At 38.6% G+C, this 6,991-nt stretch overlaps 1 protein-coding gene across 2 annotated transcripts in view; it reads left to right on the forward strand.

Annotated features, from left to right (window-relative positions):
- Positions 1-6,991, forward strand: part of slc39a11 (solute carrier family 39, member 11) — a 237,177-nt gene that overhangs the window by 14,427 nt on the left and 215,759 nt on the right. The window lies entirely within an intron of this gene.

The raw sequence follows: 6,991 nt of genomic DNA on the forward strand, positions 1-6,991 counted from the left end.
TGATGAAGCAGCTCTACAAATACTCACAAAAAAAAAAAAAACTCTGGGGAGAACAGGCACGAGGGAGACAAAGCACAGGACTGAAACACAATGATCCAACACAATACTGAGACAGGACAGGGCTTAAATACACTGATAACTAATGAATGAACAGAAAATACCTGGGGAGAAACACGAGGGTGATAATCAAGGTAAGTTGGGGCAGCTGAGCAGAGACACACTAGGGAACATAGAAAACACTAGGAAAACCAAGGTAAATGAATACAGATTATGACACTTACTTACTTAAAGAGGTATTATGCTGCAATTGGGAATAAATCCCATAGTACACCTTTATCTGAGAGTTTTTATTACACTCTAAATTCTTACAGGGGAATATATGTTCATAGCCAAAACATTTAGTGTATTAAGTTTCTTGTATCGAATCGTTGACAAATCTGAACAGAAGTCTGATGTTACAGATTGGGGATTATTAACAAGGGACAGAGCTGGACTGGGACCAAAAAGCGGCCTGGGCATTTTCTGGTCCTGGCGGCCCACCGTCATTATTTATATAATATACAAATGGACACGACATACCAGAGGATGTATTTACATGTTGTGTTGTTTCACAAGTTAAAGTGCAGCAGCCTGCAAGGAAGAGAGTAACCATGTTTAAAAAAACTGATGAGCTCTTCCACTCAGAGACTTTCAGTAATGCTCATGAGGTTCTGATGCTCAGTCAGTGGATCACCCGAGACTGAGTCTGAACCTAATTACGTCATCATGGTATCAGAGCCTGAATGCAGTTTTATCTTAAACTGTCAATAAGAAGCTCTTTCTTTACCTAGTGAGATTGAAAATATTACAATGTGACTGAAACAGTATTTATTTATTTGTCATCATAATTCTATCTGCTGCTGTAAGACTTTAACAGATTGTCAAATAAAACAAAACTAAAACTTCCAGCTTCCTAAAAGCCAAACAAGATTCACATCTAAAGGTTGGTGTTTTCATTTTCAAACGTAATATACTACAATATTTCATTTGACATTTAGTATAATAAACATAACCCATGGATTCTAATTTCAGGTAAAATTATTTCATTTGACCCAAACCTATTTATTTATTTCTTACGGAGCCCGCGAGGGGACATGGGAGGGAAAAAAAATTAAAAACGGATCCTGACTTTGGTTCTCAGGATCCCGAGAAAAAAAGTCAGGATCCCAAGAAAGAAAGTCGGGATCCTGAGAAAAAAAAGTTGGGATCCTGAGAAAGTTTCTCAGGATCCTGATTTACACAAATGGATGTTATTAGCTGTTATCAGTCCCATGCAGACTGTCCGTCCTCTACCTAGTAGCTTGGAAGGTACCCTATCATTTGTAGTCTATGGCTGATAATATGCATTAAGGCGCTGTGGGTTTATCTCCTCCCCCGGGACTCGGAGCTCCAGCGGTCGGCCTGGCTCGCTGTCCTTTGGCGGAGGAAAGCACTCGATCTGCGACATGCTGATTCAGGCTGTAGCCGGGGGTYGCCCCAGACATTGCTAACAGTTGCTAACAGAGTTTTCTGGGTCTGCTCAGACRTGTTTCAKACTTTAATCTGCTGATCTCTGTGGTGTGTTAAACAGTTAGTCTACTGAAACTCATGTTTTTAGTTTGATTTATTTGACGACGAGAGAGGGTAATAGATTTAATCGTAAAACCAACTATTAAACCATCAGTGCGATTTGGCTCATATTTCTGTCTGTGGAAGCTAGTTATAGAATTCCCCTGAAAGTATCATCAAAATCTGAGGTGGATTTGTTTTATTTTATTTTCATATTTTACAGGCAAAGGAGCCCTGCAATGGAGGTTGGCATCAGAGGTCGCGTTAACGGATTATTTTCCATATTTGGCCAGTCTTTTTACACGGTGATAGAAAAATCTAAAGGCTGTCCGTCATTTTGACAGATTGACACCCCCGATCTAAATAAGCCAGATGAGGTGGAGAAAAAAATCAAGAGGCTTCACAAGACAGCAAGCTCTGTGGCATCACAGAGATATTTTCAGCTTTACGCACAGAGTAGGTCTAGCCTACATCACGGAGGTATCTTATTTAATCTAAAATAAATAAACGATTCCCATCTGATCATCATCTCAGATCTAGACACAATACTGAATGCATTTCCAGGAGCTGAYAGCGCAGTGAAGAAGAACAGGAGCAGCGCATCTGTGAAGCACAGCTGAAGCAGTGGTGCAGCGGGAATGCACGGGATTTCCTCCTGCTAAGCAGGTTGTGGGATTTGGAAATAAAGTCTTGCTGACATCTGATCACTTTGACCGGAGAAGTGTTTTTTTTTTATTATAAAACTTTGGCTGAAGTGGTGCCAACAGAATCGCAGCAGAGCGCGGGTTTAGTCTTCAGATCCACTGGCACCTGCAGATATAGACTCACTGTGCGTAACTGGAGATTTTATTTTATTGAATGAATCAAATCCTCATTTTCTGTTTTTATTTTATATTTTAACACGGTGGCAGCGGCRCATTGTGATTAACAGCTGACTGCATCTCTGCCTTAATCGTGCCTTTCCCTCTTCTCTCCTCCTGCAAAGGAGGCAGAGACAGAAATAAGGAGGCATTATCTATTGCCGCAAACTGCATCCACTATGACGTTTGTAGTTTTTTATTTTCTTTTTTTGACTTTTCGTAAGGTAACTGAGTCAAAACTGGGGCAGTACGTGCGCGTCAGTGTGTGTTTTTCACCATGCGCTCCTGTGTCCTGTAGTGTGAGGTGCGCTGATGAGTTTTTCTCCAATAAAATCCTGTAGGGGCCGCATCTGAGGCAAAACTGCAAAACCAACCTGACAATAGCTACATTCAATTGATTGTTTAGTCATTATCATTTAWAAAAGGAAGTGATGGGTAAAAATAGATTTTTTTAACCCTGTCAGTCAAATCGACGGACAGCAAAAAAGTCAAGTGCAACCTCTGAGTTAGCCTCCTCCGTCCTCCCGTCCCCTCTTCTGTTGCCCAGGAAAGAGAATAAACATCCGAGAACCGCTGGACAAGATCTCAAAGCAGCCAAAATGTCACCGACTGGAGTGCTTTGTTTGCGGCACGACAACTCGATCAGAGCCATGTGCCGCTCGTGCTCTGTATCATTTCAAACTTTAATAAACTGTTCTCTGTGTTGTAATAAACATTTTTAAAGAATAATAAACATTTCCCTGAATGTTTCACGTAAATACATTGGGTACTTTTTGAGATATAAACCTGAGAAGGCAGCTGGCTAGCTTTAGCAAAACTACCCCGTTGTCGGGGAAACTGTAAACATCCGGTTATGCTGGGTGGTTGTGGGTAATGATGTTCAAAGTTGGAGCTGACTTTCGTTCTCAGGATCCCGACTTTGGTTCTCAGGATCCTGAGAAGCAAAGTCAGGATCCGTTTTTATTTATTTTTCCTCCCATATCTCCTCATGAGCTCCGTAATTTCTTATATTTCAACATAAGAAATTTAAAAGTCTGCTGTAAAACATGAACACACTCACAGACCAACTTTTATCGCATTTTATCGTAAGAAGCTGCAGTTAAGTTTTAGTAAAAAACAAATGTGTTCACTTTAGTAAACATCAGAACAATAAATGAACCCGAAGAACTGGACTATCAGTCTAACATTTAAACAGCTGCTGATTCCATCAGACTGTTAATAAAAAATATTCCTGTTTAAACTTTAATGGCTGATCATTACCTCCGCCAAGGGGAGGAGGTAACGCTTTCGGTCCTGTCTGTCTGTCTGTCTGTCTGTCGGTCGGTCGGTCGGTCGGTCGGTCGGTCGGTCGGTCGACAAAATTACTCAAAAACCTGTGGACGGATTGTCATGATATTTTTACCACATGTCGGTATTGGCCCAAGGAATAAACCATTACATTTTGGTGATGTTCCAGATCACACTGCAGACACAGGGATTTTTTTCTATTAATTTGAGCGAATCAGCAGGGCTACGCAGTGTCATTACATCACACGCATGCATGTATGAAACAGGAAGTACAAGTCGCAAACTCGCTGGGACTACACATCCCAGTATGTCTACTATCACGAAAGTTGTGATTATTCTGTTATCAACTACTCCTGCCAATGTTACATGCTGTCTGGAGACGTACAAAAAGAAATGTGATTCTCTTCWTATTAAGGGAATAACAGGACACTGACAGCGAGAGTASGGTCCTGCTGCAGCCGAGCCGAAGCTGGACTGTCCGCGGGAACAGCTGATCAACCTACCYCCTCCACATAAGAACTTTATTGTGTGATTGCTCAGAAGTTAGTGGGAGTGTTTGTGCTGAAAACGCTCACACTCTGTATTTTGCTTCAATCACTTGCTTCAAAAAGTAAAAAAAAAACAAAAACAAATAAACACTTGCTTCATGAGCCGACTGTACCAGGAAGCACTTTATAAATAAAGTCAAACCATTGCAAACTCAGAAAAGGGGATAAAACAGACATTTTATATGGTTGAATGTGACTGATGAAAACTTAGGAGCTTAATCCGACACCATTGCTTCTAGTTTCAAACATAACTTGGACACCAAGATTGCCCAAGAACTTCAGAATCACACATCCTAACACATGTAGGTAGCATGTGTGGTTACTTACTCCAACAAAGCTCACTACGTGTGATGTCACTACTTCATCTGAGCATAAATGGTCCCTCTGAACTGTTAATGGTTTATACTGAAGTCCGAAAGAGGGCACATTTTAATGATAATATGACATACCACACAAAGAAAGATGTGAGCAAAAAAAAAAAAAAAAATCTAAGACATGCAGTGAGAACATATGCCTTACATTATTATTACATTATTAAATTCCCTACTTACTGATTCACCCCAGGCCTCCCATCAAGACCTCTTTCACCCTCTATGACAGGCGTGCCCTACAGTTTGAAAAACCCTGGTTTAGATTAAACATAATCTGATAATCTTTCTGATATATCATGGCCACTAGTGCTGTGTATTGATGAGCATATGTTTATAAGATATATTGTTTTATAACTACTTTGGCAAAGCTTGTCATCTAATGAAGTTCTTAAATGCAGTTGTCACTTTTTCCAGTGTGCCCTGTGCCCACATTTTTATACATAGCATCTGTTTCATAGATTCACTTTGCAGCATTTTTAACCACCCTTACACAAAAATAAAAAGAAATTCTTTAATAAAGTTTTTATAAATAACAGAATGTACTGAATAGCTGCTATTTTATTTTTGTTCAGTTGTGGTAATACTGAAATGGCATTCCTGTTGTAGTCCTGAGATTGCTGATAATTCCAGAGTCTGATAAGTGGGGGCTACAACTAATGTGAAGAGATGAGAGCACTCACTTCATCCACTCTTATCTCCATTATCACTATTATCTTCCTAACAGCTAACCACTGTAAATTGCAGCTTTCCAAATGCTCCTTTTCTATTCTCATAAAATTACACAAAAAAAAAAATACTCCAGTAGAGCTTGTCTACCAAACCCATTGAATTATTTCTTAGTTTTGAGAATTGTGCATTTTTCCAAAATATATTTTTCATGACTTTTCTGCTCAACATGAACATTATAAATTATTGATAGAAACAGCCAAAACATTTGTTATTTCTCAGACTTTTGTTTGCAAGATTTACTTTTAGGTTTTAGTTAAATGTATATACAATTCTAAGCTGCTCCCTATTATATTTATGTTTTTGGTTCTTTTTATATCGTAAATTGTCTCAGTTTTAAGTCACATATTATGTGAGTGTTTCTAACCTTGTGTCCTTCATCCCAGGAACACAAAGGTTTTGATTAAAGACCAGTGTCTTTTTTGAGGAGAGCAATGGACACACTTTTGAGGCCCCTGCTCATAGGGGTTCTTTATCCATCCCCACTCACCAAACCAATAAAAAGTCACATACAAATTTATGTGACCGTAGCGCTGGTTAAAATACCAAGTTCTAATTTTACATTTAATWTAGTTCTTTTTGTTTTTTGTTGAAGACGGTCTAAGTGCTGCCATAGAAAGTGGTCAACTTTTAGTTTTGTTCTGTGTTGTCTACTGTGGAACAGGATGACTGTTCTGTCTGGCATTTTATTTAGAAAAGTCAACCATTCATCCACATCAGGGAGGGAGTTGGGAAATCGGATGGTAGAAGATCAGTTTGTTCTTTCTCTTATCTTAAAAGAACRTTCTTGTACAAACTGAAAATTACTTTTTGACTGCAGAAGAGCGTAAATGAAAGTCAAATAGGTGAGCCTGTTTAATGAAGAATGACAGATAGTAAAAGACAATGTTACATGATTTCTTTTTCAGCCAACAATAATGGACGACAGATAGAAAATTGTTCTTTGGTGACTCAAAACCATTGTCTTCTGCTATTTTGCTGCTTCATTTTTTTTGCAATGGTTACAAAGGATTCTGCTAACCCCCTTGTGTCATACAGAAGTTTAGAAACTCAACCTTATCTTTGGTTTCATACAGATTTATAAAACTAAAAATGAATGTTTTTTTCACACTGGTTCTAAAACAGATGAGAACTAAATGCCTACACACAAAAAATTAACTTTCTATAATCTGTGTTATATATCAAAAATTAATACATTTTTGTGGACATGTTTGAATTGGGTACACATCCCTAGTTCTGGTTGAGCTTCTGGGGTTTACAGAGGTGTGTGCCTTTCCAAATAATGTCCAATCAGTTTAACTTACCAAGGTGTAGCAACATAGCAGCAATCAAGACAAGTAGAAGGCATGTAATCAAAATTATTTTTGAGAAAAGAATGAAATGCATTTGACATTTCATGTAAAAAATTGTATTATATATAATAACCATAACCATCTGATGATGGGTAAAAGTAAAGAGCTCTCTCAAGACCTTCGCAACCTTATTGTTGCAAAGCATAATGATGGCATCAGTTACAGAAGAATGTCTAAACTTCTGAAGGTTCCAGTGAGCACTGTTGGGGCCATAATTCAGAAGCGGAAAGAACATTATTTCACCATAAACCAACCACGAC

This window comes from Austrofundulus limnaeus, unplaced genomic scaffold (assembly GCF_001266775.1).
Source record: "Austrofundulus limnaeus strain Quisiro unplaced genomic scaffold, Austrofundulus_limnaeus-1.0 Scaffold309, whole genome shotgun sequence".
Taxonomy (NCBI): domain Eukaryota; kingdom Metazoa; phylum Chordata; class Actinopteri; order Cyprinodontiformes; family Rivulidae; genus Austrofundulus; species Austrofundulus limnaeus.